We start from the raw sequence: 13,888 nt of genomic DNA, 5'->3' as shown, positions 1-13,888 counted from the left end.
TTCTTTTTTTTTTTTTTGGAGAGATAGATAGCATGTTATCCATTTCGTTTATTTTATTTATTTAGAAATAAACTTAGTTAGAAATGTGAATTAATTAAGATTCGAATTTAGGATCTCGGATATCAACCACCAAATTTTTTGCCACTTGCGCTAGGGACGGTCGATCATATTAGTGTATGTTGGTATTTAGGTGTGATGGTATCTTATTGTTGAGCAATTGCCGCAACATATTCTGAACTAAGCGCATTCTATTGTACAAGAGAAATGCGGTTTTTGCTAATTCGCTTAGTTGAATAGGCTCGCCGAATCGGCAAAAGCTGTCACATAAGGGGCAGCGCACACAGCAAATTAATTGTGGTCTCCCCTTATCAACGGCGTTGGCGAATATAGCGTGACAAGAACAATGCCATGTGAATCTTGCTTTGATGCTATTTATGGTCAATCATTTATTGGGGTTTTATTTTTTTCTGTAGAAAAAGCCAAGAGGCTCCATTGTGTAGAATATGACATCTGAGAAAATTTGAGTTTCCTGCACACTAAAACTTCAATTTAGCGTTTGAAACCAAGTATATGTAGTGAAGATACATTCTACCCATGTTTTTGTTTGTCCAAAGATCACTTAATGCTGAAGTCTAGTTACTAAATATTCATGGTTTGTTTTATTGCAATTTGTTTCATTAATTTATTTTCTTTGGTATTAATTTTGAATGCAGATCTGATAATTGATCTGTTAGTAAATTCATAAATTATCTAAATTCTACATATAAGAACTAGTTTTATTACGCATATCACATCTTTGGACTTACGTGGGTTTGAGCTGATGGATCTAGAACTCTTTAACACATTTATCTGAACACAACATATAAAAAACATGGTTTACTTACTATATTGAATTACTCATACATTTAAAATGTTGTAATGTTAGAAATTAACCGGCACATTATAAAAAACGCAGCAGAAAATAATTTTGCACTTTTAAATTTTTCGGAAGCCAAATACATATTACATATGAAAACCGAAAACCGATAAATCAAACCGTTGCCGGCGGATCATTCTCATGTTACTATGCAAAAATTTAATCTAAATAAAAATTCTTTATGTTTAGAGATCTTACCGTGGACAAGTTAAGGTCTCTTGATTTACTGTACGGTTGAAACTGAATATGACGAACAGAGATTCCGATTAGCCGCGCATATGCCCGGCCTCTACGCGTATCCACACGAAATCAGCGACCCAATCAATCTTTGTCTCACGAACCGGATGAGTCATGAACCATCTGGACGATGCTAGCAATTCTTTCATAATCCACCAGTCGATGAAGAGTAGAAAAGTTTATCGGAGAGAAAACATGTGCGCGGAAAAGATCGGAGAGAGATAGATCTCTAGATGTATAAACATCAAAATCCATTATGCATCTCTTTAATTAAGATGCATGCCACCTTAATTAAAATTCCTCCATAGGTACGGCATCATTGCCGTACGGCTCCTTTTTTTTTCTTTTTTTTAAATTCATTGTATACGCATACATACATATAAATCTATATATGTATATATAGAATCTTATTTCATAAAATCTTATCTAATAAGATTTTTCTCTCTCTCCAATAAAATTTAACAATTAAATATTTATGCTTATTCAATTAAATCAAATCTAGTAAAAATCTTATCTTATAAGATATTATGAATATTTAATTATTCTCTAATCCAATTAGAGAAAAACATTAATCTCTCCAATATTTGATTAGATCTTATCTAATTTTGATCTTATCCAATAAGTGTAGTGTTCCGGTGGTTTGAATAGGATTGGCTACAGTATCAGTGACTCGTCGACACATCTGGAGAGTGTCGGACTGAGTCGGAGTCGTTTCTGCACGAAATGGATGCAGAAATGGACTCGGTGCACTCAAATAAGCAAAACTGAAGTTTTGCCAGATTCGGGCATCCAGAACTTGGGTTTGGGTCACCCAGAACTTGAGTGCTGGTTTGAGTAGAACTGGAAGTCAATTTGGATCCTAATTTCTGGCGCCCAGAAGAGGGTCCGAAAGTTTACTTCGTGAATATCGTTTGCATTGACACGTGGTTGGTGGTAGGTGAGGCCCGCCGAACCAGGATATGGGCGCAACACACCGCGGGTGGAGGAACCGAAGGGAAGCAATTGTGTAGCCTGGATGTTTCGGACGCCCAGAAAGGGATTTTGGGTGCCCGAATGTGGCCGTTTCTGCAGGGATCTCAGGTTAGCAGCTTTTGTTCTTGGGGCGTATTGGACCATCCTAAATCCCTATAAATAGATGGAGTACGACCTTGATGAACTCTTTTCATTCCTCCTTCACAGTGAACCCTTAATCAGCATTCCAACCCCTCTAATCTCCTCAAATTAATCCAAATTCCACAATTCCAGCTTGAGGATTTCAGTTCTTGCAGTTTTGCAACAGCGACCTTCTGCGTTTTGACTCGTGCGCAGCGTAGGAGAATCGGATTGTTGCGAAACTTGATTTGGTGGTTAGAGGACTTCTTGGAGTGTTCGTGGAGCAAATTTGACAGAAATTGATTAAGGTTTGTTTAGTTAATTTCGTGTGTTTCTATGCTGCTGGTGGTTGGGACCTGATTTTGAGTTCTTGGATTTTCATGATACAATCTTTGGAGGAAGTGGGATTTTGGACCTGAGGGTGATACTCCATCATAGTTCACAGGTTTTGGAACCTTACTTTACGAGATTTGAAGATTGGAAGGTGAAGTTGACATTGAGATTGAAGCTACTTTATGCTTAAGTACAGAATTTTGAGATTTGGTTAGAAATTTTGATGCTTTTGGTGTGTAGATTTTTGGAGTAGCTTTGTTGCTGGACCTGGGCGATCTCGGCTAACCTCGATAGGATTTCCTGAGGCTCGGACTATCGTCGAGCTTGTTTTGAGGTAGGATAATGTTATGCTTACCGTATTTCGCGGAATTGCTCCTAAGTTTAGTGTTGTCGACATATATTTTCTGTTTTGAATAGCATGTTTCATTGCTCAATTCATTTGAATGGTTATGTTTCTAAAATCTGAATTGGAGCCTAAAATATTAGTTAAATAATATATGTTGGACTTGGATTTGACTTAGGAGAAAACTGCCGATTCTACACTGTCATATGTTAAAACTGCCAGATTTAGCTCTAGGAGCCGTAGTTTGTTTGTATCACAGCAGTTTGTGAGCGGTGGATACCCAGGATAGTGTAGGATATATTTACGCTCGTGCTGGGATGCCGAGCTTATTTACAGCAGAGTTTAGGCTATTTCGGACTGTCGTGTGCCGTTGAGGTTGACGGTGGACCCAGATTGCTGTTCTTACATCAGATTGTGCCGAGGGCACGTGAGTTTGGTTATTAGACTATGTTTACTTGATTATTGCCTGTGAGAGCCTGATTGAGTTCGACAGAGACACGCTTGCATACTTGGTTGGGTAGCGCCCACGAGTGCCACTCCGGAGTCGGGTTTAGTGCTGTTGCGTTGGTGTCAATGTATCCTGATTGGACTTGCTCTCCACGGACGGCTTAGCATGGAGGTAGCTGTATAGCTTCGACAGGCGGGACGAGTGTATTTGTCACGCCCCGGATTACATGGTTTTTCGGGCACGCCAACAGACCCGCCGTATACGAAGGAATTTTTTCCTGTATAGGAAGCAAAGCTGTACTGAAACTGTAATAAAACAACACTATAACCAGTAGTATAGAGCTGCTAGAAAAATAAACAGGTAAAACTGAAAGCAAGTTCCATATACATACATAATATCCAGGTACAAAAATACTCGCTCCAGCAAGTTATAACATCTGTATGTACATGAACTCAAAAATAAAAGCACCACTACCTGCTGAAGATGATCCTCTATCTCGGCGACTCGTCTGGTAAGGCTCTACTCACAACGCCCTTGCCACGGTCGCTCTCAGAGGATGCAGCAGCCGGAACCGAAGGCTCTGTAAAAGAAGGGTAACAACAGGGCGTGAGAACTACTGTAAAAATAAGTAATCCTTAGTGGTTGCCGCCCTCAACATCGTCGGTCCACCCACCAAGTCTATAGGAGGAAGCAAGGATAGTAGGAAAAGCTGGAAGAAAACTACAATTAAAAGCCCCTACACTATCATGCTCTACTCTAATCAACTGTAGTAACTGACCCAATCTCACTGGGAACTGTAAGCATACCCGTCCCGGGGACTGTGAACATACCCGTCCCGCCTGTCGAAGCAAAAACTACCTCCACGCTAAACTGACCGTGGATAGCAAGTCTAATCAGCGACATCAACGCAAAAGCACTAAGCCTGACTCCGGAATGGCACTCGTGGGCGCGACCCAACCGAGTATGTGAGTGTATCTCTGTCGAGCTCAGTCAGACTCTCACAGGCTAAAGTGAAGTAAACAGGATCTAACTGCTCTAACAACCAACAAGTCACGTGCCCTCGGCACAATCTGGTGCCAAAACAGCAATCTGGGTCCACCGTCAACCCCGACGGCACCAAACAGTCCAGAACAGTCAAAACACTACTATAAAAATACACTCGGCATCCCAGCACGAGCGTAACAAAAATTTAAACTACCTCGGGTATCCACCACACCAATGCTGCGGCGATACAAAATCACAACGATTTCTAGAGCTAAATCAGGTAGTTTAAGCAAATGATGGATCATAATCGCGGGTTTTCTCCTAAGTCGAATCCAAGTCCAACATGTGTAAATATCTAGTCATAATATAAGCTCCAATTCATGCTTTGAAGATAAATCTACTCGAATCGAGCCAATTCAATGTTCTAAACAACACGATGCACCCATGTTGACTATTTAGCTACTTAGAGAATAAACCGACGATTAACCCACATCAAACGCAAATCCCAATCCGGCGCTGACGTCGAGAACGGCGGAATCGCACCCTCACCCGGCCTCCTCGTGATGCTACGACGACGAACACACGCTCGAACGGCACCGCGGCGCGACGTCGGCGACACTCGAACTTCACCCAAGAGCTCCTCCACGTACGGCTCTCCACTTCAAACTAGAGAGAGAGAAAGGAAATTAATTAGAGAAGTGCCACCCTCAGATAAATAAGTTGATAAGCATGGAGGGAGGGTAGGTGGCATCCCTATCCACAACCCAAATCACATTCCTAGCCTTTACCAACTCAAGAAGACAAGGATACTATATCCTCCCCCACTACAAAAAGCTTCGTCCTCGAAACTTAAAATATACCTCAAACCTGAGTTTCGAACAAGTAGGGAAAGGACTCCCGCATCACCATCTCTGGCTCCCAGGTCGCCTCCCGCTCCTCGTGATTACTCCACTGCACTTTTACATATGGGATGACCCGATTGCGCAATTCTTTCGTCTCCCGAGCAAGAATCCGCAACGGTCGCTACTCATATCTCAGGTCCTTGCCAATCTCAAGTGGAGTGAAGTCAATCACATGAGAGGGGTCGAAAACGTATCTCCTCAAGGCCGAGACGTGGAAAACATTATGGATACCGGCCAGTCGGGGAGGTAGAGCAATCCTATAAGCAACCGGTCCAACTCACTCCAATACCTCAAAAGGGCCAACGAAACGTGGACTGAGCTTTCCACGCACTCCGAATCTGCGAATCCCTTTGGACGGCGAAACTTTGAGTAAAACATGATCTCCAACCTAGAACTCTCAGTCTCGTCTCTTGGTATCGGTGTAGCTCCTCTGGCGGCTCTGGGCTGTCAAAAGGTGTCATCAAACCACTCCCACCTTTTTCTCAGCCTCTAACAAGATCTAAGGCCCTAGCGTCTTCCTCTCACTCACATCACTCCAAAACAAAGGGGATCGACATCTGCGTCCATATAACGCCTCAAACGGAGCCATCTGGATGCTCGTTTGATAGCTGTTGTTGTACGCAAACTCAGCCAGTCTCAAATATCGATGCCACCCTCCAGCAAAATTCAGGATACATGCCCTCAGCATGTCCTCTAGAGTCTGTATGATCCTCTCTGACTGACCATCTGCTTGTGGGTGAAACGCCGCGCTGAAGTGCAACTGTGTACCCAAGGCTGTCTGAGGACTCCTCCAAAAATGCGAAACAAACCTTGGGTCCCTATCCGATACAATTGACATCGGCACACCATGCAGCCTGACGATCTCATCCAGATATAGCTGTGCGAGTCTCTCTCTGGACCATGTGGTCTGAACTGGTAGGAAGTGAGCAGACTTAGTCAGTCTGTCCACTATCACCCAAATAGCATCGAAGCCACCATGTGCTCTAGGCAATCCCACGACGAAGTCCATCGTGATCTGCTCACACTTCCACTTGGACACTGACAGACTCTGAAGCTTGCCAGCAGGTACCTGATGCTCGGCCTTTACCTGTTGACAAGTTAGACACTGAGCCACAAATCTACCAATGTCCCTCTTCATTCCGTTCAACCAGAACTGTGCCTTCAAGTTCTTATACATCATGATTCTACCTGGATGAACCGTATAAGGAGAACAATGAGCCTTCCTCAAAATATCCTCTTCAATCTCCGAATCCACCGGCACACACAGTTAGTCCCTGTACCGCAATACTCCCGAATTGTCCACTATAAAGCCCTCAGCCTGTCCTCTCTCCAACTGCTCTTGAATCCACAACAAGTGTGGGTCTCCACTCTGTTTCTCTTGGATCCTATCCAACAAAGTGGGCTGCAAAACCATAGACATCAGTCTTGCGATAGACCCAGGGGACACAATCTCGAGTCTCAATCGCTGCAACTCCTCAAGTAACGGCCTCTGCTGAGTAATCAATAAGCTTAAGCTCTGCACTGACTTCCTGCTCAATGCATCTGCCACCACATTCGCCTTGCCGGGATGATACTGAATACTAATATCATAGTCCTTCAGTAACTCTAACCACCGGCGTTCCCTAAGGTCAACTCTCTCGGGTGAAAAGATACTTGAGACTTTTATGATCTGTAAAAACCTCGCAGTGCTCGCCGTACAAGTAATGCCGCCAAAACTTCAACGCAAAGACTACCGCGGCAAGCTCCAAGTCATGCGTAGGATAATTCTTCTCATAATCCTTTAACTGTCGTGAAGCATAAACAATTACCCTACCATGCTGCATCAACACACAGCCCAAACCACTGTGCGATGCATCATTGTAGATCACAAATCATTCCCCCATCACAGGAAGCGCAAGGATAGGAGCTGACATCAACCTCTATCTCAACTCATCGAAGCTCTTCTGACAATCCTCACTCCAGATGAATCTAACCCGCCTTTTGAGTTAATCGAGTGAAGAGTGTGGAAAGCTTCGCAAAGCCTTCCACAAACCGACTGTAATATCCTGCCATTCTAAGGAAACTCCTCACCTCAGTCACCGTAGTCGGTCTGGGCCAATCCCGAATAGCATCAATCTTCTTAGGATCCACTGCTACTCCAGAAATCACGTGGCCCAAAAAAGCAACCTACCGCAACCAGAACTCGCACTTCTTTAACTTGGCATACAACTTCTTCTCTCTCAGAAGTTGCAGCACAATCCTCAGTACTTCTCATGCTCGGTATCACTCCGGGAGTATATCAAGATGTCATCGATGAAAACTACTACAAATCTATCAAAGAACGGCTTGAACACTTTGTTCATCAAATCCAAAAATGCGGCAGAAGCATTCGTCAATCCAAAAGGCATCACTGTGAACTCATAATGCCCGTACCGAGTCCGAAAAATCATCTTGGGAACATCCTCGGCCCTTACCCTCAACTGGTGGTAACCTGACTGGAGATCAATTTTCAAGAAGATACAAGATCCCTGCAGCTGATCAAACAGATCATCAATGCGCGGCAAAGAATATTTGTTCTTGATGGTCACCTTATTCAGCTCCCAGTAATCCACACATAACCTGAGCGAACCATCCTTTTTCTTTACAAATAACACCGGCGCTCCCCAAGGGGACACACTGGATCTCACATACCCCTTATCCATCAGATCCTGAAACTGCACCTTTAGCTCTCTCAGCTCTGCCGGTGCCATCTGATAAGGTACCTTCGAGATTGGTGCAGTTTCCGAAACTACATCAATCACGAACTCAATCTCCCTCTCCGGCGGCATCGTCGTCAACTCTGGGGGAAACACATCTAGAAACTCGCGGACTACAGGGATATCCTCGAGTCCCGACGCCGCCGTAGATACCTCTACAATAGTCGCCAGAAAAGCTACACACCCTCTACTCATCATCTGTCGAGCCCTCGCTGAAGATATCTAAGTGGCAAACAACGTACTCCTGCAGTCTCTAAAAGTGAACTCCTCCTGGCCTGGCTTGTGAAATGTCACCGTCATCAATCCACAATCAATAGTAGCATAATACTGTGCTAGCCAATCCATGCCGAGCACCACGTCAAAGTCCTGCAGCTGCACTAACACCAACAGGTTTGCGGGCATAATCCACGAATCCAACTGCACCGGATATGTTCAACAACACTCTGCAACCTGTAACACATGGTCGGGGATCTGCACCTCTTGTGCCTGTGACAATGATCCTAACTCTAGACCATATAACAATGCAAATGCTCGGCTAACAAAAGAATACGATGCACCGGTATCAAAAAGTGTACGAACTCTAATGCCAGAAATCAAAATGATACCTGCCACCACTCGGTCGGCTGCTGAAGAGTCCTCCACCTGGGCTGCATAGACCCTGCCACTCGGAGCCTGCTGTCGCCACTCACTCTGACGCGGCACAGACGATCTGTTCTCCTGTCGGAAACTCGGAGCTGCTCCAGAAGACTGCTGAGATGTTGGCTGCGCTGAGGACGTAGATGGTGCTGGAGATGCTGCACGAGGACAAGCTGACCTTATATGCCCGGGCTGACCGCAACTGTAACACCTGCCCTCTCTCTGCTCGCACTGCCGGGGCCAGTGGGGTCCCCCGCAGATCACACACTGCGGTGTCCTCGGTGGCTGTCCCTACTGACGGGATCCCCCAGAACGCTGACGCCCCAAAGACCCACGACCCTGAGAGTGTGATAGTAGCGGTCTCGGCGGACGCCTGCTGCTCGACGATCTTGCATCATCTGGAAAGGGGCGCTTCCGGTCCTGACTCTGCCCCACTGCCTGAGTCCTCTCCCGAATGGATGCATCACCCCTCTTAACCCACAGAGCCTGCTCCATCGACGCATCCAAGGTCCGCATCTTCTGCGCCTGAACCAACCGGAAGATCTCGGGCCTCAAACCTTGCTCAAAGAGGTAAACTCTGTGTGCCTCATCCCTGGCCACAAACGGAACACAGTTCAGGAGTCGAGTGAACTCCCGAATATACTCCTGAACTGTCCGCTCGCCCTGCTGAATCCTCTTCAGATCCTCCTCGAGCTACTGTTTCACGCTGTTGGGAAAATACATCCCGAACAGCATTCCACAGAACTCATCCCACTTCAGCTGCAACGCCACTAATACATAATCTGATCTCACACTCCTTCACCAGGCGTGATGATCGCCTGCTAAGCAGTGTACTCCCAAAGGCACCTGCTCCCTCTCAGGAATGAACAGATCCTCAAAAAGCTTCTCTATTGCGCTGACCCAGCCCTCAACCACCGAAGCCTCCGTGCAACTGCCATCAAAGGTCGGTGGGTCAAAACGACAGAAATGGGCAAGTCTCTCAGCTATCCGCTCCTACTCAGCCTCAGTTAGCTGTCGGGCCTCACCAAAAGCTGCAACTGGCACTGGGGGAACTGTCGCTTATGGGGGTACGGCTGCAGCTGGTGCTGCCACTGGAGTAGTGAGAGGTGTGAGTGGCTGCTCTGGGGCGCTTGGTGCCGTACTCTGGGACGGAACTAACCTCTCGCACATCCTCTGTAATAACAGTCCCTGCTGCCTTGTCACCTTGGTCAGGGCAACTAACTGCGCACTCAGATCAGGGGGTGCACTCGCCTCCGGTCGGGCACTTTGCTCCTCAACAGGAGGTACACTCGCCTCCGGTCGGGCACTCTGCTCCGCCTGCTCCGGCATCCCGGGGGGTGTGGCACGATCCTACGTCAACTGGGCACGCTGCTGCAATGACGGTCGACCACGGCGACGATACATAGCTGTAGCTGCAAAGAACGAAACAAGGTCAGATAAAATACAATCAAACGAAAGTCCAGAAGACGGCCCTTGTTTCTTCTCAAAATTATGTCGTCTGCAGCCAACGTAATTTTACAGGTCAAAACAGGAACTTCTCCAATCACTCACTCCACTCTAAGAGGAGTTAAAACAATTAATCAGTGACTTTCGTGATAAATCACGCCTCTCGCGTCTTTCCTTCCTAATGTTTACCAAACTTAGGTTTCCTAGGTCCGAACGACTTAATACTAAGCTCTGATACTAACTTAATCTATCACGCCCCGGATTACATGGTTTTCCTGGCACACCAACAGACCCGCCGTATACGAAGGAATTTTTTCCTGTATACGAAGCGAAGTTGTACTGAAACTGTAATCAACCAACACTATAACCAGTAGTATACAGCTGTTAGAAAAATAAACAGGTAAAACTGAAAGCAAGTTCCATATACATACATAATATCCATGTACAAAAGTACTCGCTCCAGCGAGTTATAACATCTGTATGTATATGAACTCAAAAATAAAAGCACCACTACCTGCTAAAGATGATCCTCTATCTCGGCGACTCGTCTGGTAGGGCTCTACTCACAACGCCCTTGCCACGGTCGGTCTCGGAGGATGCAGCAGCCGGAACCGAAGGCTCTGCAAAAGAAAGGTAACAATAGGGCGTGAGAACTACTGTAAAAACAAGTAGTCCTCAGTAGGTGCTGCCCTCAACATCGTCGGTCCACCCACCAAGTCTACAGGAGGAAGCAAGGATAGTAGGAAAAGCTGGAAGAAAACTACAACTAAAAGCCCCTACACTATCATACTCTACTCTAATCAACTGTAGTAACTGAACCAATCTCACTGAGGACTGTAAGCATACCCGTCCCGGGGATTGTGAACATACCCGTCCCGCCTGTCGAAGCAAAAGCTACCTCCACGCTAAACTGACCGTGAATAGCAAGTCTAATCAGCGACATCAACGCAAAAGCACTAAGCCTGACTCCGGAGTGGCACCCGTGGGCGCGACCCAACCGAGCATGCGAGCATATCTTTGTCGAGCTCAGTCAGACTCTCACAGGCTAAAGTCAAGTAAACAAGGTCTAACTGCTCTAACAACCAACAAGCCATGTGCCCTCGGCACAATCTGGTGCCAAACAGCAATCTGGGTCTACCGTCAACCCCGACGGCACCCAACAGTCCGGAAGAGTCAAAATACTACTGTAAAAATACACTCGGCATCCCAGCACGAGCGTAACAAAAATCTAAACTATCTGGGCTATCCACCACACCGATACTACGGCGATACAAAATCACAACGGCTCCTAGAGCTAAATCAGATAGTTTAAGCATATGATGGATCATAATCGCGTGTTTTCTCCTAAGTCAAATCCAAGTCCAACATGTGTAAATATCTAGTCATAATATAAGCTCCAATTCATGCTTTGAAGATAAATCTACCAAATCCGCGAATCGAGCTAATTCAATGTTCTAAACAACACGATGCACCCATGTTAACTATTTAGCTACTTAGAGAATAAACCGACAATTAACCCACCTCAAACGCAAATCCCAATCCGGCGCGACGTCGAGAACGGCGGAATCGCACCCTCGCCCGACCTCCTCACGATGCTACGACGACGAACACACGCTCGAATGGCACCGCGGCGCGACGTCGGCAACACTCGAACTTCACTCGAGAGCTCCTACACGTACGCCTCTTCACTTCAAACTAGAGAGAGAGAAAGGAAATTAATTAGAGAAGTGCCACCCTCAGATAAATAAGTTGATAAGTATGGAGGGGGGTAGGTGGCATCCCTATCCACAGCCCAAACGACATTCCTAGTCTTTACCAACTCAAGAAGACAAGGATACTACAGTATTCACAGTCCCTGGGATGTGTGTATTCATAGTCCCTAGTGAGATTGGGTCAGAGATCGCATTATTCTGCAGATAGTAGTGTTGGATCATTATAGGCTAGTAGCATATAGCTGTAGAATTGTTCCGGCTTCCTTTTCTATCCCTGAGCATACATCTATAGACTTAGTGGGTAAGCTGTTGAGGTCGGTAGCGGTACCCATTGAGGACTACTTTTTGCAGTAGTTCTAACGCCTAGTTGTAGATCTTTTGCAGAGTCTTCGGTTGCGGCTGCTGTGACTGCTGATACGGATCGTGGTAAGGGCGTTGCGAGTTAGAGCCCTTCTAGACGAGCCACAGAGCTAGAGGAGTACCAGCTACAGGTAGTTGTAGTTTTTGGTTCTTTACATACTAATATTGTACTTCGCTGGAGCGAGTATTTTTTTGTACCCGGATGCTATGTATATATTGAACCACTGTTATTATACATGTTTTATTCCTTTCTAACAGCTCTATACTACTGGTTGTAGTGTTGTATGTTTACAGGTACATGTACAGCTTCGCTTCGTATATAGGGGAAAATTCCGATGTATACGGCGGGTTTGTTAGCGTGCCCGGGAAAATGAAGAATCTGGGGCGTGACAATAAGATTACTTACTATTATCTAAATCTGATTTAAATATCTTTTATGATTAAATATTATCCACTAATCTAATTAGAGATAAATTTAAATCTTGCGCATAATTCTCAAACTGATTCTGATATTCTAATCTAATTAGGACTATAAGTTATAACCGAATTGAATAATTAAATCTAATTTAATTAAGCAACTTCTTTTTATTTTCATCGCTTACATTAAACTCTTTAGTGAACGACTTCCATTCAAACGATTCAGGTGCACACAATTCCTAATGTGTGTGACCGCATAGGTTCATTACTATTCGGCAGTGGAGCTCAATATCAAACTCTTTGATATTTAATTAGAACTCTTCTAATCGATTAATAAGAACAATTCAATTCGAATCATTCATATTCTCTCACCGTCCGTGAGAGACACCTAGCAGTATATCACGGCAATCCAGAATGGTGATGAAGAATGAACCTTTTCGCTTGCAGTTACTATGTGATTAATTCCTTCCAACATACAACTTCCCAATCAAGCTAAGGTCATGGTTACTCGCCAAACCTTATCATTCGACCATATGACTAGAATATCTGAAATCAACTCAATATGGTAACACAGTTGGAAACTCTTTCCACATACCATGTACCCTGGCCAGGGGTTTTCCGAGTCGAGTCCGATAAACTACATAGGACATTCTACCTCATCATTGAGAGTGTTGGATTCCTTATTGCGCATTCACATGCCTCATCGCATAAATCACTACAGCCAATCAGTACTGAACACAAACACGTGTCTAGAGTCTATGTATTAATACTGTCAAACGATAGCAACCTATACGTGAAGCAACTATGATGCCTCAGGTCCGAGGAGTACTTCACATAACTGTAACAATGAACTTGTCACTGGCTAGCATAGAACCATGTGACTGTTCAACTAAATAGTCACACTCAGTGTACTTGTTCTCTAACAAGCACCTGTATGCTTGTTCTAGTGTCCCTACACTAGTGACTTGAGATTCCTCACCTCAATTAGAAACATAGCATACACCGGCCTATTCGTAATATCACCGTCCCTATAATATTCCTCTCGCTAGGAGCATTTAAAGAGTCTGGTATAGAAAAGTACATATCTCAAATTTCTAACTCTTAAGAATATGTCTTTTCAAACAAAGACCCAATGGATGATTCATGTTAATATTGTACTGCTATACAATAGATATGAATAGATTATCTGCCCTTATATTATGAATTATAAATAATTAATACATAAATACCGTTAAGCAAGTGTCACCAGATTGGCTTTTGGGCATATAACTAACAATCTCCCACTTGCACTAAAGCCAAACACTCACATATCTTATATGCATTATTT

This window comes from Ananas comosus, linkage group 17 (assembly GCF_001540865.1).
Source record: "Ananas comosus cultivar F153 linkage group 17, ASM154086v1, whole genome shotgun sequence".
Lineage (NCBI taxonomy): Eukaryota > Viridiplantae > Streptophyta > Magnoliopsida > Poales > Bromeliaceae > Ananas > Ananas comosus.
The sequence above is the reverse complement of the archived record's forward strand: the minus strand, read 5'-3'. Positions refer to the sequence as shown.